Genomic DNA, 25,251 nt, shown 5'->3' on the forward strand with positions numbered 1-25,251 from the left:
TAATGAAATTAATACTCTAGATGTAGGCAGGAGTCGGTCGATGTGTGGAGTAATAGTAGTAGATGCAGAATCGTTTCGGTATACTTGACACAGACGTGATGCCTATATGCATAATCATTGCCTTAGATATCTTCATGATTATTCGCTTTTCTATCAATTGCTTGACAGTAATTTGTTCACCCACCGTATTACTTTCCTACATGAAAGAAGCCTCAAGTGAAACCTATGGCCCCCGGGTCTATTTTCCACATAATATTTTCAAATCTATAAACCAAAAAACCCAAAAATATATTGCTGCATTTATTTACTTTTGTTTTATTTATCTCTATCATATCTTGTCCTTGCAAATAACCGTGAAGGGATTGACGATCCCTTTATTGCGTTGGGTGCAAGAGTTTGATTGTTTGTGCAGGTGCTAACATTGGGGCCTAACTTGTTCCTCCTACTGGATTGATACCCTGGTTCTCAACAAACCGAGGGAAATACTTATCTACTTTGCTCCATTACCCTTTCCTCTTCAAGGGAAAACCAACACAAGCTCAAGAAGTAGCAAGAAGGATTTCTAGCGCCATTGCCGGGGAGGATACATAGCAAGATCAAGCTTACCAAGTACCCATCACAAACTCATCTCTTGCATTTACTTTATTTGCCATTTGCCTCTCGTTTTCCTCTCCCCCACTTCTAAAACGATTTTCAGAAAATACCAAAAAGATTCGTCGTTTTATTCGCCATTTTCTCGCCAGATCTCTTTCTGCCTGCTTGAGTTACCATGTGCCTTCTATTTGCTTGCATCTTTGCTTGCTAAAAATCTATTGATATGTCACACCCTGTTTTCCACCCCAAGTTTTCTGTATTGCAAAAATCAGAGCTTGTTCAAACTTTTCCAAATAATGTTGTGAGTGCAATGTCAACCCTTGTTTGAGTGTATGCTTGCTTGTTTGATGACTCAACCCATGAAAAACTTATTATTTTGCTCTCATCAAAAACCCTTTTTCCTTTACATCAGGATCACCTTCATCATGTTGGGATACACTACTAGCTCATGAAGCCAAGTGGCACTCTCAACTAAAGTTGGTGATATGATCCTAATATCATTTTCATTCATTAAAAACACTATTTAGTGATTTAAAATATTATTTTTCTATTTTATATCTATGTCTATTTCTAAGGCCAGTAATGATATTTCCACAAGGAAATTACTTTCCTGCCTTAGGAAATTCTGAGTAAATTCATGGAAGCTCAGAAGGACATATATTTTCCATACATAAGATTTTCAACCCTATTTTATATTAATATTATTTGAGTAAAACCCTGAAAACCATTTCTGTCTGTTATAGCTTTTTGAGATGTTTCCAAAGGAAAGTATCTCAGTAAATTCCCATAAAATTACCGGAGCCCTCCCAAACCATATTAGGTGCTCACCTAAAATCTCACCTTGATCCAAGGTGGGTAAGTGCACTTAGAGAGCCCAAAACCCTCTCTGTCCAGAGTGGAGTTGGAACAACTCTACATTGCAAAGTTTCTCCAATAGAGCTGAAACTTTGTAGAGGTGTTTAACACCCCAAATGAGGACTCCACACCAAAAATGGGATTTGTGAGACTCTGTTTGACCACACTTCCTTTGTAAGGGACAGTACTGGTCACTTTGAGACATTTTCAAGTTTGCAAAGCCAAACTTGTTCAATGGAGCTCATATTTGGTGGAACCCCATGTTTTTACCCCAAGAACAAACCTGTTAAGTTTCATTTACAGTGGTGGAGTGGAAGCACCCGAAGTCACTGTCGAACACCTACTGACAGGAAGGTAAAAACCTTCCTAGCCACTGTTTTACCCAATGTCAAGGCCCCAAACTTGGTGGGTTAGAGCACCAGAACACCCTGAGCACCCAGTCAACCAGCCCCTCCCCAATTCCAAGCACGAGTGACAAGAACTCCAATTTGAGCTGCAGGACAGTACTGGCAACACTAGTGTTCCTTGCTCCCTTGACCAGCTCGAGCTCCCACTAAACCACAACGTCTAGGCACACTCCCAGCGACACTCAGGACATGAAGGACACGTCCCAAGTGCCCCAGAGCGAGCCAGCATGCCGTGGCATGCCAAAACTGCGCTCTGGCGCACTGCAGAGAGCCACCCGCAAGGGGCCGACGCTCCGGCCGGTCCCAGCTTCCCCAGTAGTGTCCAAGCACTCCCCTGACAGCCCCTCAGTGCAAAGCTACCCCAGGGACCCTCTCCCCCTCGCGCAAGAGCTCAGGCGACGCGTGCCCGTGCGCCCCCGACGCGGCCGAGCATGCACGGTCGCTGCAGCTCGTCCCCACTCACTTTCCCTCTGCGGCCGTTGCATCAGGAGGCCCTAAACCACGTCCCGAACCCGTGGTTTCGCGGCCAGCACCTCACTGTTCTTGCACGCGTGCCACGGTGAGTCACCGGCGTGCCCGAGTCGGGTCACCGTCGTTGGCCTATAAATAGACCCCCCCCGGCACTCCAGCACCCTCCAAGCAGCTTCAACACAACCAGTAGACACTCCCTAGCCGCCCAATCGAGGTCGCAGAGCCCCGGTGCTCGAGATCGACCGAGGCCCCTCCGCCTCGGAGCTCCGGTCGATCTCCGGCAACACGTCGGCTCCTGCGCTGCCCGACCTCTCATTACACTCCCCTCGCACCAGGAACATTTCCCCTAACTCTCCCGAGCAAATCCATACCTCTAGCCCCTAGTTCAACTTGAACCCGAAACCCTTCCGCCACGAGCACCTCGTTGCCGGCGACCCAGACCACCTCTGGTGACGTACCGACCACGAGCAGGTAGGCGGAGGCACGAGGAACCGTTCCCGTTCCTAGCTAGGCCTGAGGACAACGGCAGCCTCGCCGGCGGCCATCTCCACCTCTCTGGCCAGAGGTAGGAGAAGGACCCGACAGGTGGAGCCCACCTGGCGGTGTCCTGGGGCAGCCAGCGCGCGCAGCCGCTGACGCTGACCCCAGGGGCCCGCAGGTCAGGTTTGAACCTGGCCCACGCGCGCCTGGTGGCCAGGCCTGCTGGCTGGGCCGGCTGGATCTGTTTCCCTGGCCTTTTTCTTTTGTTTTAATCCAGCAAACTAAATGATTTTTATAAAAAGATTTAGCTAGTAGAAAAATATAATTCTTCCACCAGTATTTTTCTAAAAATGAGTAGTATTTGATTCTGTAATAGTTGACATTTATCAATAACAGAAACTATTTTGGTATAATAAAACGATATTAAAAAGCACTTGTTTGCTTCTGTTTGCTTTTAAATAAATATGCTTAGCTAATAAAACAGTAGGGAACATTTTTCAAAATAATAACCTGGATTTATTCAAGCCTTGCAACATTTTTAAAAGCACTTTGTGAACTGTTTTAGTAAAAGCTAGTATTTATTTATTCCTTTCTCGACGGTAGAATTACCGAGTGATGGAGGATCCGGAGCGGAAGACCTCGAAGACCCCGGATACCTAGCTGACCAAGGCAAGCATGCCCTTTGCCATGACCTAAGTAAATAAAATGATGCATGCTAGAATAGCAAGTATTTTCCATTGCATGTAATCACGATGTCGGTTCATCATTGATGTGATGGTACTGAAGGCTTCTTCGAAGCCCTTGCATTATAGAAGTGATTTCACATGGCTCCTCGGAGCACAAACATGATGAGCTTGATCCTACCATCTACGAGGATCATGCTACTGTCATGTTGGCTAGTAGAGTAGAATCACTGCATTGAGCTTGACCCCGTGAGGGTCATGATACTATCATGTTGACAAGTAATGTTAAGGCACATCAAGTTGACAAGTAATAATAGAGCATTTTATCATGAGCATGATGATGAGTTAAATAAAGAGTTTATGAAAACCCCGTCGGGTGCCACTAATGCCCGAAGGTGATGATGAGTTGGTGATCACTTTTGGTGAAGTGATGCACTGGTGATTTTGGTGTGAGTATGGTTTCGGAAATGGATTAGATTTATGATGTTTCGACCGTCCCAACCTTACCCAGTACGACCACGATACCCCTTTATGGGACGGGGCTTTGTTGATTACTCTGGTCAGTGCTAGCAAAGAGCCACATTACTAGTGGCGGGAGTGATCGGTGTCACTCTCGTGATGGGGTCGTGCCAGGTAGGACGACTATGCCATTATTATGAGTTCCAGGCACACCGTTGGTCCCTGCATGGTTGATACAGTCCAGAGTCGGTGCTCGTAAGACGTACAACATGTGGGCTGGGTACCAATCGAGTGGATCTCTTTGTCTAGTATCGTCAGGGGAAAGATGATGATCGGATACTTACCTCGGGTATATGTGATATACCGCGAGTCGTGGATGACACGGAAGTATTCCGTTTCTCGTGGGTCCAGCGTACTACCTCTGCAGAGTGTAAACTATTCGAATAGCCGTGTCCATGGTCAAGGACAGTTGGGTGGTGCTGCTTAAACTACGTCCTGAGTTTCCGCATAAACCAAGTGTGTGTGTGTGGTGTTAAAAAGGTGTCGTTATAATCATGATAATCACAATAATATGATCAAGTTCGGTGACTTGACATGTAGGGTAAACCCGGATGGTTTAGCCCTCATTAATACCTTGAGATTATGACAAGTCCGATGACTTGGCATATAGGGTGAACCCGGTGTGTTCAACCCTTAGCAGAGATGATGATATCTGTAACCTGTTCTTCAAAAGTAATTCTTTAACCTGATGCATATACATGATCATACCACCTCATCGCATTCCACTAAAGATGCATGTTACTGCCCTGCATTAGCATTTATGTCATGGGCTGTTTGCGAGTACATTCAAAGTACTCATTGGCTTGCCACTGGTTATGTTATTGACCAGACATGGAAGGACCGGAGTTTGGCGATGAGTACGCCGTCGGAGACGGACCTGCAATCTAGGACGCTTCCGAGTCAGAATGCCTGTCGGTGTAGGCTTGATGGCATGGGCACCGCTTAGCCCTTACGAGTTTCCGCTACTCGATGTATCCCTTTATTTGGCTTTAGGACCTGCTCTTGAACCAGGGCCGGGCCTACAGTGGTGCCAGATGTGCAGCCCGCACAGGGCCCAAAATTTGAAGGGGCCCAAGTTATATATATAAGCCTAGTATTAAAAGGGAAAAACTAAGCATTACTTAGTGGGCCGCGGACACTGGAGTGGGCTGGCCTCGAGGCAACCAGGCCGTCGACCCAGAATGCTGAATTGTGATCGTGATCGGGATCTTTTCGATCCCCATAACTGCTCGTCACGACGTCGCCTTTGTCTTGCAAACAAAACCTGCTCATCGCCTCGTCCTACTTGGTCGCTTCGTCCCTACAGGATCGAGATCGTGGTTCTCTCGCATGGAAAAAGCAGTCGCCGCCGCCGGCCCACAGGAAACTCTCGCATGGGCTCCACGAAAGAGGGCATGAGATGTCTCATCGTTCGCCCTGTTGCCATATCTCGCCCTCGTCCCTCGGTCGTGCGATCTGGTCATTTCCTAATTGCCTTCATGGTCTTCCAAATTTCAGATTTGTCCATCGCAGATTAATCAGTGAATGACTCGTCTCCAGGTGCTTATCAAGTCCCTTTTTACGGTTCCTATTTCTAATTCCTATCTTTTTAATGATGTATTTCTACCTTCGTCCCAAAATTCTTGCATAATATTTATCAAAATATGTATCTAGCACTAAAATATGACTAGATACATTCATATTTAGACAAATCTAAGACAAATTTTTGATACGAATGGAGTATATTACAATTTTTTTGTGATATATATATATATTATAGTTGCTCGTTGAATTTAGATATACACACATCTGGATATATTCTAGATCTTTTCTTTTTTCTACGAGAGAGGGCCCATTTTTTAGTTTTGCACAGGGCCCCGGATTTTGCCGGCCCGGCCCTGTCTTGAACCCGACCTTCTGGTCATTTGATGTAATAATTTGGTACTTGGATGTAAGACTCTATCATTTAGTATCTGTGTTCAGTGAACATTGATCCTTGGGGTCACTGGGCACGGCGAACTCGACTTGCTAGTCGGGGTCCCCATAGAACTGGTATCAGAGCCAGGTTGACTATAAGAAGCCTTAGATAGCATGGACGTTAACCAAGAACGTTAGGACGCAAGCCTTGCACAAGACTCTTACACATACAACCTCCCGACTTCTCTCCTATGCATTGTAGATGGCTGCTGTACCTGAGACGCTTTTGGAGACCGGCTTTCCACTACTTCTGGTGGATTGTCTCGAGAAGTGCCACGTACGACGCACGCCCATCTTCCTCTACCACAAGCATTGGGTCAACGCCGACACCAAGGAATATCACGTGGACGTGATAGTGAAGGCTAATGACTCCCCGTCTAGTTGGTTCTTTGAAGGACCATAGATGGGAGAGCTGATGTTGGCAGTGTAGACGGCTGCACGAGAGGCGCTCGTGCAACTCCGCAGCATCCTCCCTGAGATGGCTAACGAGCCTGTCACTCATCATCTACCTTTCATTAAGGAAGGAGTGGATGGGAGTTGGACACTCACCCCCGCCACGGAGGATGGGATGCCACTGAGCTTTCAGACCTACTTCAGTCTCTCGTCAGACACCCTGACACACTTCCTGGTTAAGGAATCAGTCAAGCTTCGCCAAGAGCTGCACCTAGTCAAAGGCCTGCTCCACACAGAGAAGATGCAAAACCGCAAAGTAAAGAAGGCAAGCGCACCTGAAGGGAGGGCAGCTGTTGCCACTAGGGGTGGTATGTTACCCATCCAGGCAGTCCCTCTTCAGAGTCGTCGCCTGACAGCGGAAGAGTACACTGAGATCTTTGCCGCCTCGCCCAAGAGACGCTGAGACGTGCGGATTCTTTCTTCCACTCCTATAAAGGAAGAGGATGTTGATGAAGATGAGGATCCTGTTGAGTCCGCCTTTGAGACCGAGCAGTCCGCCGCGTAGATTTTTTGCGTAGGCAATCGGAGTACCCGAGTATAGGGTATCCTTGTATCCGTTTTTAAATTGCGTATGTGTGCTTGATGTAAGTCACCTATTGCCTTGGGCAGTCTGTAAGTGACTACGTCACCTAGTTGTCATGAATGCAATTTCCAGTTTGTCAAAAACTTTGGTTTTAAAAACTTGGCACATGCACGTATTGGACCCCCTCCTACTAGGAGCAAATCCTTGTACTCCCGAGCAAGGTGGCATTTTGACCTGTCTGTTTCTATGACAGGATGGTGAACGCAACCCGCAACAGCACCTTCGGCAACCCCGGCGCCGGCTCTTCAGGGACGCCGCAGGGAACCGAAGGAGAAGCTCACGCTGGAGGTCACCACGAGCAGCCTAAGACCTTCCGCCACCACCTCCTCCTGAGAACTTGACGATGGCTCAGTTCCTTCAAGCTCTTCGACAGGAGCGTCAAGCCAGCAATGCCGCTATCCAGCAGCTGACCCAAGTCCTGGTGGACAACCCGCCGCAGAATGAATATGGCGGTGGTCGCTCTTCTCTTTCTGAGTTCATGCGGACTACGCCCCCCATATTCACGGAGTCGACTGAACCCCTGGACGCCGATGACTGGATTCGCACCATTGAAGACCTCCTTGCGCTGGTCAAGTGCACCGATGATCATGAGAAGGTCCTTTATGCTTCTCACTGTCTCGGAGGCACCGTCAGGGCATGGTGGGATGGATTCCAGATCATGCGGGCAGGGCAAGTCGTCACGTGGGAGATGTTCAAGGAAGGATTTCGCGCGGCTCACATTCCGCCTGGACTGATGACCATTAAGAAGCGTGAATTCCGAGCCTTAAGGCAGGGCAGTGGGACTGTTAAGGAGTACCTGCAGAAGTTTAATCTCTTGTCAAGGTACGCACCGGAAGATGTTAACACTGAGGCCGCTAAGGTGGAACGCTTCATGGAAGGGTTACAGCAGTCCTTGCAATACCAGCTGGTGGTTTGCGACTGCCAGACTTTCAGCGAGTTGGTTAACAAAGCTCTTATGCTGGAAGACAAGCGTCATGCAATGGACGAGACCCGCAAGCGCAAGCTGATAGGCAGTGGAGGACCCGGTAATGCAAGACCAAGACCGTGGCAGTCAGCACCTACAAGACCCAACTTTCAGCAGCAACAATACAAGTACCCGGTGTTCCGCCAGAATTTTCAGCCTCAGCAGCAAGTCAAGCCAGTAGTCAAACCGCCGAACAACGGTGGAGTCAAGACCAACCCTCCAGGGCAAGTCACCTGCTTTGGGTGTGGTCAGACTGGGCACTATTCCAGGCAGTGCCCCAACAAGAAGCCCGACGCACCGCATCCCAATGCACCCAACCCCGGTCAAGATGCACCAGGGAGGAACCAGGCCCCCCGCAACCAACAGTTCAATGGTAGGGGCTGGATCAATCACATCACTGCAGAAGAAGCACAGGAAGACCCAGACTGCATTCTGGGTACGTTCCTCGTCAACTCAACTCCAGCAACAATGTTGTTTGATTGTGGTGCTTCGCATTCTTTTGTTAGTCAAGGGTTTGCGGAGAAATGCGGTTTAAAACCCACTTTACTCCGCGGACAGATGGCAATTCAAACCCCAGGAGCAGTATTAAGGACCAACCTAGGGTGTAGAAGGGTCGAGATAGTTATCAATGGGACGAGTTTCTTGGCAGACCGATCATTGTGGTTAAATCACAAGGTGTGGAAGTAATCCTCGGTATGGATTGGTTGGCCAAGCACCAGAGTCTTTTGGACTGTGCCAACAGAGCCATCACCATGATAAGAAACCAAGGGGTCAAGGTCAAGTTCGTCTCCGAACCAGTATCGGCTCACGCACCTCGAGTCAACAGTCTCTCCGAGGTAGAGCTTGATCGAGTGCCTATAGTCTGTGAATACCCGGACGTCTTTCCTGACGAGCTACCCGGAATGCCTCCTGACCGAGACATTGAGTTCATCATTGAGCTTATGCCCGAATCGAGGCCTATTTATAAAAAGCCTTACAGGATGGGTTCCGAGGAGTTGGCAGAGCTGAAGAAACAACTGGATGAGCAACTCAGGAAAGGGTTCATTCGTCCGAGTGCGTCACCTTGGGGATCACCTGTTCTGTTTGTTTCAAAGAAGGATGGTACCATTCGACTCTGCGTCGACTACCGTTCCCTTAATGAAGTAACAATTAAGAACAAGTACCCGCTCCCCAAGATCGAAGACGTGTTTGACCAGTTAAACGGGGCCAGGGTATTTTCCAAGATTGATCTCCGATCAGGATACTACCAGTTGAAGATCCGACCAGAAGATATACCCGAGACTGCATTCGTGACCCAGTACGGTCTGTATGAATGCACGGTCATGCCCTTCGGTTTGACAAATGCCCCAGCCTATTTCATGTACCTCATGGACAAGGTCTTCATGGAATATTTGGACAAGTTTGTCGTCGTGTTCATCGATGACATACTAATCTTCTCCAAGTCCGAAGAAGAGCATGAGCAACACCTGAGGCTAGTTCTAGGAAAGCTTCGAGAGCACCAACTTTACGCCAAATTCAGCAAGTGTCAGTTCTGGCTGAACGAAGTTGGGTTTCTGGGTCATACCCTGATGGCACGCGGTTTAGCCGTGGATCAGTCCAAGATTTCTACAGTGGCCAACTGGGAATCACCCAAGGACGTGAAGGATGTCAGGAGTTTCCTCGGGCTCGCGGGATACTACCGCAAGTTTGTCGAGGGATTCTCGAGCATCGCTCGACCTATGACTCAGCTCTTGAAGAAAGGCCGGAAGTTCGAGTGGACACCGGCGTGTGAAGCAAGCTTCCAGGAGTTGAAGAAGAGGCTAACTACCGCTCCGGTATTGGCTACCCCAGACATCAACAAGGAATTCGTGATATATTGTGATGCCTCGGGAACCGGGCTCGGTGGAGTCCTGATGCAAGATGGCAGGGTCGTGGCGTACTTGTCACAGCAACTGCGACCGCATGAGGAGAACTACGCCACCCATGATCTCGAGCTAGCAGCGGTAGTGCATGCTCTGAAGACGTGGCGACATTACCTTCTGGGAAAGCGATGCGAGATATATACATACCACAAAAGTCTTAAGTATTTCTTCACTCAGAGAGAGCTGAACATGAGACAACGGAGATGGTTTGAGTTAATCAAGGATTACGACCTCAGCATTCAGTACCATCCCGGCAAGGCGAACGTGGTAGTCGATGCCCTGAGCCGGAAGGCAGGCTCCTTGAACGTCGCGCTCAAGGAAAGGTTACCCGCCTTGTATGAAGAGATGGAGGGCTTAGGACTTGAGATAGTCGAACCAGGGTACCTGGCCAACCTCGAAGTCAAGCCTACTCTGGAAGACGACATCAAGGAAGCCCAGAAGGGGCACAAGAGTATCGAAGGCCTCCAGAGGAAGGTGCGAGAAGGCAAAGCCCCAGGATTCTCGATTGATGAGCAAGGAGTATTGTGGTATGGGAAGCGCTTATGCGTACCCAACAAGGCCGAACTTAAGGACTTGATCCTGCAAGAGGCACATGACACACCGTACTCTATCCATCCAGGTGGTACCAAGATGTACCAAGACATCCGAGAACGATTCTGGTGGCATGGCATGAAGAGGGAAATTGGCTCCTATGTCGCTAAATGCGATGTATGTCAGCGAGTCAAGGATGAACACCAACGACCCGCTGGATTGCTACAACCTCTTCAAGTGCCAGAATGGAAGTGGGATATAGTCGGCATGGACTTCATCACCGGGTTGCCCCGGTCGAATAAGGGTCATAACTCCATTTGGGTCATAGTTGATCATTTGACCAAGGTGGCCCATTTCATCCCCGTTAACACCACTTACGACGGCAGCCAGCTGGCCAGTCTGTACATTCATCGAGTGGTGAGTCTCCATGGAGTCCCCAAAGAGATTGTGTCCGACCGCGGCACGCAGTTCACCTCAAGATTCTGGAAGAAGTTTCAAGAAGCTCTCGGAACCAAACTCTCCTTCAGTACGGCTTTCCACCCGCAGACGGGCGGACAGACCGAGAGGGTAAATCAGATACTTGAGGACATGCTCCGCGCTTGTGTTTTGGCCCATGGTGCCAAGTGGGAAGACTGCCTACCATTTGCTGAGTTCTCTTACAACAACAGCTACCAGTCCAGTCTTCAAATGGCCCCATTCGAAGCATTATATGGGCGGAAATGCCGCACCCCGCTCAATTGGTCCGAAACCGGTGAAGGGCCAGTTTTCGGGCCAGAAGCACTGCAGGAAGCAGGGGACAAGGTTCAGCTTGTCCGAGAGAACTTGGAGGCAGCTAAGTCAAGGCAGAAGAGCTATGCGGACCCTCACCGCAGAAACGTGGAGTTTGTTCCCGGAGACCAAGTGTACTTGCGAGTCACGCCTCTCAAGGGGACCAAGCGTTTCCATGTCAAGGGGAAGCTAGCTCCAAGGTTCATTGGACCCTTCAAGATCACGGCAAGGCGCGGGGAAGTAGCTTATCAGTTGGAGCTACCTCCTCAACTTTCGGGTGTGCACAACGTGTTTCACATGTCACAGCTCAGGAAGTGTTGGCAAGTGCTGAACCGTCCAGATCTTTACAAGGACATTGATCATCAAGCTATTGACCTTCAACCAGATTTTACCTACCGCGAGAGACCGATCCGCATTTTGGACGAAGCAGAGCGTTGCACCAGAAGATGCACCATCAAGTTTTTCAAGGTTCAGTGGAGCAACCATACCGAAGCAGAAGCCACGTGGGAGCGTGAAGACTATCTCCGATCAGAATTTCCCGAGCTGTTTAACGCTTAGCTTAGGAATCTCGGGGACGAGATTCTTGTAAGGGGGATAGGTCTGTCACACCCTGTTTTCCACCCCAAGTTTTTTGTATTGCAAAAATCAGAGCTTGTTAAAACTTTTCCAAATAATGTTGTGAGTGCAATGTCAACCCTTGTTTGAGTGTACGCTTGCTTGTTTGATGACTCAACCCATGAAGAACTTATTATTTTGCTCTCATCAAAAACCCTTTTTTCCTTTACATCAAGATCACCTTCATCATGTTGGGATACACTACTAGCTCATGAAGCCAAGTGGCACTCTCAACTAAAGTTGGTGATCTGATCCTAATATCATTTTCATTCATTAAAAATACTATTTAGTGATTTAAAATATTATTTTTCTATTTTATATCTATGTCTATTTCTAAGGCCAGTAATGATATTTCCACAAGGAAAATTACTTTCCTGCCTTAGGAAATTCTGAGTAAATTCATGGAAGCTGAGAAGGACATATATTTTCCATATTTAAGATTTTCAACCCTATTTTATATTAATATTATTTGAGTAAAACCCTGAAAACCATTTCTGTCTGTTTTAGCTTTTTGAGATGTTTCCAAAGGAAAGTATCTTAGTAAATTCCCATAAAATTACAGGAGCCCTCCCAAACCATATTAGGTGCTCACCTAAAATCTCACCTTGATCCAAGGTGGGTAAGTGCACTTAGAGAGCCCAAAACCCTCTCTGTCCAGAGTAGAGTTGGAACAACTCTACATTGCAAAGTTTCTCCAATAGAGCTGAAACTTTGCAGAGGTGTTTAACACCCCAAATGAGGACTCCACTCGAAAAATGGGATTTGTGAGACTCTGTTTGACCACACTTCCTTTGTAAGGGACAGTACTAGTCACTTTGAGACATTTTCAAGTTTGCAAAGCCAAACTTGTTCAATGGAGCTCATATTTGGTGGAACCCCATGTTTTTACCCGAAGACTAAACCTGTTAAGTTTCATTTATAGTGGTGGAGTGGAAGCACCCCAAGTCACTGTCGAACACCTACTGACAGGAAGGTAAAAACCTTCCTAGCCACTGTTTTACCCAATGTCAAGGCCCCAAACTTGGTGGGTTAGAGCACCAGAACACCCTGAGCACCCAGTCATACAACCCCTCCCCAATTCCAAGCACAAGTGACAAGAACTCCAATTTGAGCTGCAGGACAGTACTGGCAACACTAGTGTTCCTTGCTCCCTTGACAAGCTCGAGCTCCCACTAAACACTACAAGAAAACCACTAATTTATGACGAAAAATAGTGACAGCGGTTTAATTGGTCATAGATCTATGACCAAAATTCCTAAATAGGTCATTGAGAGTTTGCGAGGGTCCAAACCCCATAATATCATGACCAGTTGTGCCCATAAGGTCATAATCTTATTGCAAAAAAAGGTCATTAAGATTAGTAGCACTATTTATGGTCTTATTCTCTACTCATCATGACCAAATTACAAGGTCATGATGACGTGGGTGGAAATGACTCGATGACACATCATCAATTTTGTCTATGTGTCTTGTGCACTTTACAATTTTTCCTATGTGCCCCAACTAGAGAGTGCAAGTGTAGTAATGTATCCTGACTAGCTGATGGGACCCACATACCACACTAGGGAAAAATGTAAAATATTAATACATATTTTTTTCCTTATGGGCCCTAAATATATTATTATTATTGGCTTACCAAAGTTTTCATACACATCCAGGGTTTACTACAAGAAATATTTTATTTATGGACTGTAAATTGATTGCTATACCATAGATTTTTTGGTTTATTGGGTTACTAAATATTGGGATGATGAAAACTAGAAGGGGATGAGCAACGAGAAAAAGGTGAAGGGTGAAAGGTTGGACGAAGGGGTGGTGAGAGAAAACAAAATAAAAGATGAAACCTTAGCTTATTTTTAAATATTTTAGAGAAAGGATAGACATAGACATTCTTTTAGTTTTGAAACCTTTTGAAAAAATTGAGTATCCAAAACTGTTTTGTCCTTTCATAAAACATTGTAAGGTTTATCACAATTATTCTACGCAAATAAAACAACACCCTTGAGCTCATCACCGGTGCGTGCGAGGGCGGTGATGGGTCCAGGGACATGATGACATCGTGCGTCGTGAGTGTGCCGACGTCTTCTATTTTAATTGTACATAAATTTCGCGAGTGTATGAAAAACAATCGACAAACCAAATTTTGTCATTTGTCACCATGCGGCCATGCATGCACTTCTCTTTCGAGTGCCCGAGCAACGTTTGCGATTTTTTTCCTTTGCCGAGTGTTATCAACATTAGGCAAAATCGTTAATTTTGGTAGTTTTCGATATCCTGCTAATTCTGTGTAATTATATTTAGCTTTGAGGAGATTTATATTGTTTTTCTAAGAAAATGACATGTGGATCAGCCTCACACCAAATGATGGGCCGGAGCCCACGAAACCAACTAGGGTTTCTAGCCGAAGGGACACATACATAACCTGCTCCCACATCCGTCTCCCTGTACCCTAGCCGCCACCTGCTTCTTCTATCCTCCGGCACCCTGAATCTCTTTTCCTATTCTTCCTCCGGCACCCCAAATCCCTCTCCCTGTTCTCCCATGGAGGTTTTCTTCCTCTTACCACCTCGCGACACCGGCCATGTTAGCGAATCCACCCCATCATAGGACCTCAATCCCGAGACCCCTCGCCTCAGATCTCGATCCTCACCAGAAGGCTTGCTCGCCTTGCTCCGTGAGCTCGGTGTGTAGCTGCATACCATCGCCATCAACTTCGATTGGGCCTTCAAGATCCACGGCAAGCTACACATCGGCCTGAATCCCTCCCTTTTGCCACTAGTTTTTCACGGTGGTTTTAGGTTTGTCTGTGTTGACGCACATGTAACATCAGGTGGAGGAGTTGCTGACTGAGCGCCGACGAAGGAGACCATCATGAGGGAGTTCATCGTCATCCTCTGACGCGCGTCCTGTGCTTGTGGCTGCCCGCTGGGATCGGACACCATGGTTTCTAAATCGGCATATGGTGGTGGTGCTCGTACCGGCTGCTGCAGTTGCTGGGTTTGTTGGTATCCCAGGACATTGGTGGCTTCCTCTTTGATTCAGGCATAAGTAAGAAACCCAATTCCGAGCTCCATGTGATGTGGACATCATAGTTGGTACTTTAGTGGTATAGTTCTAGTTAGGTTACTGAATGCTATCATATTTTAGTGTGGTTTTTGATGTTTATGTCTTCTGTTTGTGCTATGGTTATACTCAGTTTGTGTGAAGGCTGAGCATATGTTGGTCCTGATGTCCCCAAGGTTGCGATGCTTCTCCCAAATAAGGTCTAGAGCCCCTCTCCAGGGTTTCTCTATGCCGTCCCACACCGGCGCGACACCTTAGGCGCTCCGCCGTGCCCTACCTCGCCGTTTCCGTTCAACCCCACAGCGTCCCTGTTGCCTCCGCTGTTTTCTTGATTGGTTCCTAAGGTATGAGTAAATTTTCACATCCATGATTTGTTAAACGTCGCTGAACCTCAAGAACTTTTGAGCGTGCACCGACACGCCGTCCAGATCCGCCTCTAAATTCTCAACCATCGTCTACATGTTCATCTGCAGCTGTAGCAGAGACAGTGCATGGCGGCGGTACCACATCACCTGCTCTATGAATTCGCCAAGGCTGCACTTATCAAGATATTTGCATTTCCTTATGCCACGGTCTGTTACACGCTCCTCTGTTTCCTGATATCCAATTCATTCCGGTTAGATGGTTAGTGAAGAACTAAGCAGCAGAAATTTCTACTACCCGTTATGAAATGCTGAAGGTGTGCGACATGTACTACAACGGCGGTGCTGATACAGAAAAGTGGGCTGATGCGCAAGCTGGTCACTACATAGGAATTGGTAGGCCGAGCTCACTATGACCTAAGCCCCTCCTTGGTTACTTTGTTCGGACTACCTGGAATCTTTTGCCTATAGTGAACTTACTGCTTTCTGTGATAGACGCTTCTGCGTCAGCTGTCAGCAGTGATGCCCGTGAACTATGGGAGACCAAATGGAAACCTTTCACCACAGAGTTCATCGAGTTGAATCCTTCTGCTATAATCTCCTCTCGCCACCCCTTCTTACTTGCACGAAATTGAAGTGTTCAGAGCTGATGGCATGTATATTGGGTTGTATAACAGGATGACTTTGAAGCTCAATTGCAAGAAAAGGGCATCCAAGCGGATATAGTTTGCTGCATGCAGAATTTACAGGCAAGCTGGCTTTTCTCCACCTCTAGAATTTGGTATATTATTAAGCTTTGCTAATCTTCAAAGGTTATCCATGTTGAAAGATAGTTATGCTTTGAAAGTGAGGAGCACACAAAGAAGCTTCTCAATAATGTATCATCCTTGCTCAAATCTTGACATAAATAATATTCCCTCCTAACAAAATGTGTATTGTAAAAACTAGTGTAATGAACTCTAATTTGTATTGGCTGATAATATACTGTAATTTATACTAGATGATAACAAGAGCTACGGCTCAGTGGTTAGACACGGTAGTAGCTAGTCAACTGGACCAAGTTGAATTACTATATCAGACTAGAGAAATACCCTCGTAAATTTTCTTTTGACAGATAAAATGCTACCAAGTGTGTGTGTCCATTTTCTTCCTCCCCGAGACAAAATATATTGGGCAGAAGTGGCATACAGAAAGCGACGTGATGAATCCATGCTACCATGCCCAATCAATGTGCTTATGTGCTCAAGTAATTAAATATATAGTATAGTACATTTATATGGGTGTGATGAGCTTAAACAATGGGTTGAATAAAAGGGAGCATTTCCAACACAAAATGCACAACATAGATGAATGGAAGGAATTTGAATGAAGCTAAAAAAATCCAGTCAAGTAAATAAGGGAAACAGTCTTATACAAAACCTTGAGATAAATAAAAGGAAGCTAGGTTTCTTTTCAAGCATGTCTAACGTTTATGTAGGATCCTTGAGATAAATAATATTCCCTCCTAACAAAATGTAAGATGTTTTTTATGCCCTATGAATAACCAAAAAACGTCTTACATTTTGATACAGGGCCATTGTATGGATATGTTTTGGTGGTATTTGTGCATGAACTTGTAGTTTGTTAGTATTTGTTGCTAGTTTTCTTATTCTGTGTGTCTTGATGTATAGAGTTAGTTTCCTTGGTCTTCTTTTTGAGCCTTACCATCCTATTTTTTTTCTTGCAGCCGGGGGCAACACTTGGAGTGCCATTTGGGGCGGAGGAACATGATGAGAAAGGAAAAGGCTTGGGCGGGATCTACTTCAACTCTCCAGCCTCATAAGTGCAGGTATTTACACCACTTAACACAAAACTTTAGAATAGAGATTTCAAATGTGTTTTTATGCTCGAGGGTGAGTCTAGTTAGGCCAGCAACAATAGGGAGCTGCAAAATTCACTTGCCTGGTCTGAATTGTGAGCATTTAAAGATCTTCTTGGTGCAAATAAACAAACTTACAACCCATTTTATATCTGAGCCGCCTCATGCATACATGCTTTTCTATTTTCTGTTTTGTTTATTTTCTATGTTCATGGTAAACGTCTAGTGCTTTTTTAGAAACTGTTGTCAGCTTTTGCCTTTGGGAGAATACTGCAGTTGTATCCTCCAAACTAATAGGTAAAAATTTATTTAAAGAACACTGATCTAATATTTTATTTTATTTATTATTTCGAAATTAATATAAAAACTGAGTTGTATCCTATTTATTATTTCGAAATTCATACAAAAACTGAGTTGTATCCTCTATAGGTCATTTATTAGGCATGCATTTCTTTGTTGCACTTTTCATATGTATCTCACTTGGGCCCAGCCTGTGCGTGCTATGAATGGAAAGTTTCTTGTTCCTAAAATGTTACTTTTCCTTACTACGTGATTCGTGTATGGGAATTGGCTCTCAACTTGGTCAATACTTGTTGTGGTCAACTCAAAATAGTACTTGATGTGCACCTAGAAAAGTACAGTTTCATGCTGGAATTTTATTTTAGGTTGGCATTGTATGACTTGGAAATAATACTTGTGTTAACCTCACTTTATTGTGTGTTAACCTTACAATCTTTCCATCTGTATGTTCTTCTCATTTGTGATCCTTTTTAATGTCAGGATGTTTCTCAATTCAGAATTGGCTACTCAGATGAAGTGGAACTGTGAAAGACGGCCCACGTTGTGAACAAATTAATTTGTGTTCTTTAATGTGCTTTATTGAATCCACGGTGATTCCAGTTGTGTGCAATGTATTGGTTGTACAATAATAATATTTATTGGATTTGTATTTGAGTTGAAGGCTGAACTATTTTATGTGATGCATGTTTATAAAGTATCTGTCATGATGCGTATTGCCGAAATGAACGAAACTATTTATCAAAATGTATTTTTTGTTAGAATTTTCTACGATGCCTGGCATATAAAATCTGTGCAAAAATAAGGCCTTGTTCTAGATAAAAAATAGTAATGGGCTAAAATATCAAATATTGGTTTATGAACACAGAAAAAAATTGAAATACAAACGAAAAATGGGATGAATTGTTGGGCCTGGCCCATTTAGGTGCCTGATTTGGACAGGGCTTGTAAAATTGTGACCTTATTTTTCAGTCATTGTTGATCTGCCATGTCATCACCTTAGCCACGTGGTTGATGCCATGTAATGACCAAAAAATTTGGTCAAAGATTTTATGACCTAATTGTTTTGGTCAAAGAATACTTGACCAAAACACTAAAAAGGTCAGGTTTGTTTGTTCTTGACGGCCAACTGTTGACGCTCTGAATTTGGTCAAAAAAGGTCGTAATATGATATCGATGACGATTTTTTGACCAAAATGGTGGGTCATTATCGACCATATTTCTTGTAGTGAAACCACAACGGCTAGGCACACTCCCAGCAACACTCAGGACATGGAGGACACGTCCCAAGTGCCCCAGAGCGAGCCAGCATGCCGTGGCATGCCAAAACTGTGCTCTGGGCGCGCTGCAGAGAGCCACCCGCAAGGGGCCGATGCTCCGGCCGGTCAGCCTCCCCAGTAGTGTCCAAGCACTCCCCCGACAGCCCCTCAGTGAAAAGCTACCCCAGGGACCCTCTCCCCCTCGCGCAAGAGCTCAGGCGACGCGTGCCCGTGCGCGCCCGACGCGACCGAGCATGCACGGTCGCTGCAGCTCGTCCCCACTCACTTTCCCTCTGCGGCAGTTGCATTAGGAGGCCCTAAACCACGTCCCGAACCCGTGTTTTCGCGGCCAGCACCTCACTGTGCTTGCACGCGTGCCACGGTGAGTCACCGGCGTGCCCGAGTCGGGTCACCGTCGTTGGCCTATAAATAGACCCCCCCGGCTCTCCAGCACCCTCCAAGCAGCTTCAGCACAACCAGTAGACACTCCCTAGCCGCCCAATCGAGCTCGCAGAGCCCCGGTGCTCGAGATCGACCGAGGCCCCTCCGCCTCGGAGCTCCGGTCGATCTCCGGCTACACGTCGGCTCCTGCGCTGCCCGACCTCTCATTACACTCCCCTCGACACCAGGAACATTTCCCCTAACTCTCCCGAGCAAATCCATACCTCTAGCTCCTAGTTCAACTCGAACCCGAAACCCTTTCGCCACGAGCACCTCGTCGCCGGCGACCCAGACCACCTCCGGTGACGTCCCGACCACGAGCAGGTAGGCGGAGGCACGAGGAACCCGTTCCCGTTCCTAGCTAGGCCTGAGGACAACGGCATCCTCGCCGGTGTCCATCTCCACCTCTCTGGCCAGAGGTAGGAGAAGGACCCGACAGGTGGAGCCCACCTGTCGGTGTCCTGGGGCAGCCAGCGCGCGCAGCCGCTGACGCTGACCCCAGGGGCCCGCAGGTCAGGTTTGAACCTGGCCCACGCGCGCCTGGTGGCCAGGCCTGCTGGCTGGGCCGGCTCGATCTGTTTCCCTGGCCTTTTTCTTTTGTTTTAATCCAGCAAACTAAATGATTTTTATAAAAAGATTTAGCCAGTAGAAAAATATAATTCTTCCACCAGTATTTTTCTAAAAATGAGTAGTATTTGATTCTGTAATAGTTGACATTTATCAATAACAGAAACTATTTTGGTATAATAAAATGATATTAAAAAGCACTTGTTTGCTTCTGTTTGCTTTTAAATAAATATGCTTAGCTAATAAAACAGTAGGGAACATTTTTCAAAATAATAACATGGATTTCTTCAAGCCTTGCAACATTTTTAAAAGCACTTTGTGAACTGTTTTAGTTGAAGCTAGTATTTATTTATTCCTTTCTCGACGGTAGAATTACCGAGTGACGGAGGATCCGGAGCGGAAGACCTCGAAGACCCCGGATACCTAGCTGACCAAGGCAAGCATGCCCTTTGCCATGACCTAAGTAAATAAAATGATGCATGCTAGAATAGCAAGTATTTTCCATTGCATGTAATCACGATGTCGGTTCATCATTGATGTGATGGTACCGAAGGCTTCTTCGAAGCCCTTGCATTATAGTAGTGATTTCACATGGCTCCTCGGAGCACAAACATGATGAGCTTGATCCTACCATCTACGAGGATCATGTTACTGTCATGTTGGCTAGTAGAGTAGAATCACTGCATTGAGCTTGACCCCGTGAGGGTCATGATACTATCATGTTGACAAGTAATGTTAAGGCACATCAAGTTGACAAGTAATAATAGAGCATTTTATCATGAGCATGACGATGAGTTAAATAAAGAGTTTATGAAAACCCCGTCGGGTGCCACTAATGCCCGAAGGTGATGATGAGTTGGTGATCACTTTTGGTGAAGTAATGCACCGATGATTTTGTTGTGAGTATGGTTTCGGAAATGGATTAGATTTATGATGTGTTGACCATCCCAACCTTACCCAGTACGACCACGATACCCCTTTATGGGACAGGGCTTTGTTGATTACTCTGGTCGGTGCTAGCAAAGAGCCACATTACTAGTGGCGGGAGTGATCGGTGTCACTCTCGTGATGGGGTCGTGCCAGGTAGGACGACTATGCCATTATTATGAGTTCCAGGCACACCGTTGGTCCCTGCATGGTTGATACAGTCCAGAGTCGGTGCTCGTAAGACGTACAACATGTGGGCTGGGTACCAATCAAGTGGATCTCTTTGTCTAGTATCGTCAGGGGAAATATGATGATCGGATACTTACCTCGGGTATATGTGATATACCGCGAATCATGGATGAAACGGAAGTATTCCGTTTCTCGTGGGTCCAGCGTACTACCTCTGTAGAGTGTAAACTATTCGAATAGCTGTGTCCATGGTCAAGGATAGTTGGGTGGTGCTGCTTAAACTACGTCCTGAGTTTCCGCATAAACCAAGTGTGTGTGTGTGGTGTTAAAAAGGTGTTGTTATAATCATGATAATCACAATAATATGATCAAGTTCGGTGACTTGACATATAGGGTAAACCCGGATGGTTTAGCCCTCATTAATACCTTGAGATTATGACAAGTCCGATGACTTGGCATATAGGGTGAACCCGGTGTGTTCAACCCTTAGCAGAGATGATGATATCTGTAACCTGTTCTTCAAAAGTAATTCTTTAACCTGATGCATATACATGATCATACCACCTCATCGCATTCCACTAAAGATGCATGTTACCGCCCCTTCATTACCATTTATGTCATGGGCTGTTTGCGAGTACATTCAAAGTACTCATTGGCTTGCCACTGGTTATGTTATTGACCAGACATGGAAGGACCGGAGTTTGGCGATGAGTACGCCGTCGGAGACGGACCTGTGATCTAGGACGCTTCCGAGTCAGAATGCCTGTCGGTGTAGGCTTGATGGTATGGGCACCGCTTAGCCCTTACGAGTTTCCGCTACTCGATGTATCCCTTTATTTGGCTTTAGGCCCTGCTCTTGAACCCGACCTTCTGGTCATTTGATGTAATAATTTGGTACTTGGATGTAAGACTCTATCATTCAGTATGTGTGTTCAGTGAACATTGATCCTTGGGGTTACTGGGCACGACGAACTCGACTTGCTAGTCGGGGTCCCCACATGATATGGATCATCATCCGCTTGCTAATCTTTTCAAGAGTTCCAATTATGATGAACCAATTGCTAGTGAGTTGAGTGTACTTGCTTATCTCTATGAAGTTTTGCTTGATATTAGTGAATCGGAAAATTGTGATGAAGTGATACACGATGTTTCCCTGAATAAAAAGCATGATTGCAATGATATTGTTATAAATTCAATTAATATCAATTTTGCTAATGATATGCAAACCCACAAGCTTGGGGATGCTATATTTGATGAGTTTGCCATGACCACTACTTATTGCAATGATCATGATTGGGGTGATAATGCTTCTTATGATCTTGATAATTTACTTAATACTCATGATGAATATGATATTGAAAGTAGGTTTGGAAGAGTGTCAACTTTAGGCATTATTGATCCCACTATTTTGGAGAGTGTTCAGTCTTATGAAATTTTTGATAAAAGTGGGTTTGGAGAGGTCATGACTTTAGTTAATGATAATCCCACTATTTTGGAAGAGTATCAACTTTGCATGCATGTGGATCATGAAGAGAAAATTTTATATGATAGTTATATTGTTGAATTCCTTCGTGATGCTACTGAAATTTATTACGAGGGAGGAACATATGCTGTAGGAATTGCAACAATATCAAGTTTCCTCTTTATGTGTTCAAAGTTTTAAAGTTATGCTTGTTTTGCCTTCCTATGCTAGTTGATTCTTATTCCCATAAATTGTTTGCTAACAAAATCCCTATGCATAGTAAGTGTGTTAGACTTTGTGTTTTTCATGCTATTATTGATGCTCTTTTGCATATCTCAATTACTACTTTTTATGTGAGCATTATTGAAATCGTTATGCCTAGCTAGGGGCGTGAAACAATAGCGCTTGTTGGGAGGCAACCCAATTTTATTTTATGTTTTTGTTTTTGATTATTTTTTTGAGTGCTGCATACATCATTACCTCTGTAATAATGGTGTTTTCTTGTTTTAATTAGTCTTTGAGCCAAGTAAGACCTTTGGGATGGTCTACGGTGTTTGCAATTTGATTTTGCTGAAAAACAGAAACTTCCGCCCTCAGTCCAGGAATTTTGTAAATATACTAGAACATGATTTTGATCTGAATATCTTACACAAGATTGTTATAAAAATTTCCCAGATCGTCCTAATGTTTCAGAATTTTTGGAGCAACATAAGTTTTCTAAGTAATCCGATTGCTACACACTGTTTTGTGTTTGACAGATTCTGTTTTCTTTGTGTTGTTTGCTTATTTTGATGAATCTATGGGTTGTATAGGGGGATATGAACCATGGAGAAGTGGAAATACAGTAAATATTACATCAATATAAAAAAATAATGAGTTCACAACAGTACCTAAAGTGGTGATTTATTTTTCTTATACTAACGGATCTCACGAGTTTTCTGTTGAGTTTTGTGTTGTGAAGTTTTCAAGTTTTGGGTGAAGATTTAATGGACTATGGAACAAGGAGTGGCAAGAGCCTAAGATTGGGTATGCCCAAGGCACCGCAAGCCATATTCAAGGGTACCAAAGAGCCTAAGCTTGGGGATTCCCCGGAAGGCATCCCCTCTTTCGTCTTCAATCCATTGGTAAATTTAGTTGAGGCTATATTTTTATTCACGACATGATATGTGTTTTGCTTGGAGTGTCTTGTATGTTATGAGTACTTACTTTTTAGTTTGCCACAATCATCCTTGTTGCACACTTCTTTTGAGACACACATTCTGAATCGTGAATTTATTAGAATACTCTATGTGCTTCACTTATATCTTTTGAGCTAGGCAATGTTGATCTAAGTGCTTCACTTATATCTTTTAGAGCGTGGTGGTGTTTTATTTTATAGAAATTATCGAGCTCTCGTACCTCACTTATATTATTTTGAGAGTCTCTAAAAATCATGCTAATTGGTTTAGGTTATGAATTTATTCCTAATATAATGGTCATCCAAGAGGGATATAATAAAAACTTTCATATTAAGTGCATTGTATATGATGAGAAGTTTGATTCCTTGCATATAGTTTTGAGATATGAAGATGGTAATATGAGACACATGCTAGTAAGTAATTGTGAATTGGAAGAAATACTTTTCTTAAAGTTTGTGATTCCCGTAGCATGCACGTATGGTGAACCATTATGTGATGAAGTCGGAGCATGATTTGTTTAGTGATTGTCAACCTTTGTGTGAGAGTCGGGATCACGCGATGGTTAACACCTACCAACCCTTCCCCTAGGAGCATGCGCCTAATACTTTGGTTCAATAACTAATAAACTTTTGCAATAAGTATGTGAGTTCTTTTTGATTAATTTTGAGTCCATGGATTATACGTACTCCCACCCTTCCACCATTGCTAGCCTCTCTAGTACCGCACAACTTTTGCCGGTGCATTAAACCCACCTTCCTCAAAACAACCACCATATATTTTCCTCAAAACAGCCACCATACCTACCTATTATGGCATTTACATAGACATTCCGAGATATATTGCCATGCAACTTCCACCGTTTCGTTTTTATGACACAGACCATCATTGTCATATTGCCTTGCATGATCGTAAGATAGCTAGCATGATTGTCATTATTAATCTAGATCATTCTCGATACACTACCAGAGGCATGCATATAGAGTCATATTTGTTCTAGGAATTGAGTTGTAAATTTTGAATTGTAAGTAAATAAAAGTGTGATCATTTGTATTATTAGAGAATTGTCCCATGTGAGATAAAAGGATGATGGAGAGCTATGATTCCCTCACAAGTTGGGATGAGCATGCGGACTTTACAAAAAATAAAAGAGGCCAGCGAAGCCCATAAAAAAAGAAAATAGGCCAAAGAAGCCCACCAAAAGAGAGAGAGAGAGAAAAGAGAGAAGGGACAATGTTACTATCTTTTTCCACACCTGTACTTCAAAGTAGCACCATGATCTTCATGATAGAGAGTCTCCTATTTTGTCACTTTCATATACTAGTGCGATTTTTTCATTATAGAACTTGGCTTGTACATTCTGATGATGGGCTTTCTCAAGTTTCCCTAGGTCTTCATAAGCAAGCAAGTTGGATGCACACCCACTTAGTTTCTTTTTGAGCTTTCATACACTTATAGCTCTAGAGCATTCGTTGCATGGCAATCCCTAGTCACGCACATTGATATCCATTGATGGGAATCTCCACAGCCCGTTGATATGCCTAGTTAATGTGATACTATCTTCCTATTTTTCCTTTGCAACCTGCACCATATTCCATTCCACCTATAGTGATAAATCCATGGCTCACGCTCAGGTATTGCGTAAGAGTTGAAAAGGTTTGAGAACGTAAAAGGTGTGAAACAATTGCTTGACTTTCATCGGGGTTGTGAATGATTTAAATACTTTGTGTGGTGAAGATGGAACATAGCCAGACTATATGATTTTGTAGGGATAACTTTCTAAGGCCATGTTATTTTCAAAAAGACACAATTGCCTTGTTAGTATACTTGAAGTATTATCGTTTTTATGTCAATATTAGACTTTTGTTTTG

At 44.8% G+C, this 25,251-nt stretch overlaps 1 long non-coding RNA gene across 1 annotated transcript; it reads left to right on the forward strand.

Annotated features, from left to right (window-relative positions):
• The first annotated feature begins 567 nt into the window (after positions 1–567).
• LOC123429826 lies at positions 568–18,085 on the forward strand. Its single transcript, XR_006622755.1, has 3 exons — positions 568–609; positions 16,932–17,033; positions 17,844–18,085. It is a non-coding gene; the product is annotated as an uncharacterized LOC123429826 (long non-coding RNA).
• The last annotated feature ends 7,166 nt before the right edge of the window (positions 18,086–25,251 follow it).

Source organism: Hordeum vulgare, chromosome 2H (assembly GCF_904849725.1).
Source record: "Hordeum vulgare subsp. vulgare chromosome 2H, MorexV3_pseudomolecules_assembly, whole genome shotgun sequence".
NCBI classification, from domain to species: Eukaryota; Viridiplantae; Streptophyta; class Magnoliopsida; order Poales; family Poaceae; genus Hordeum; species Hordeum vulgare.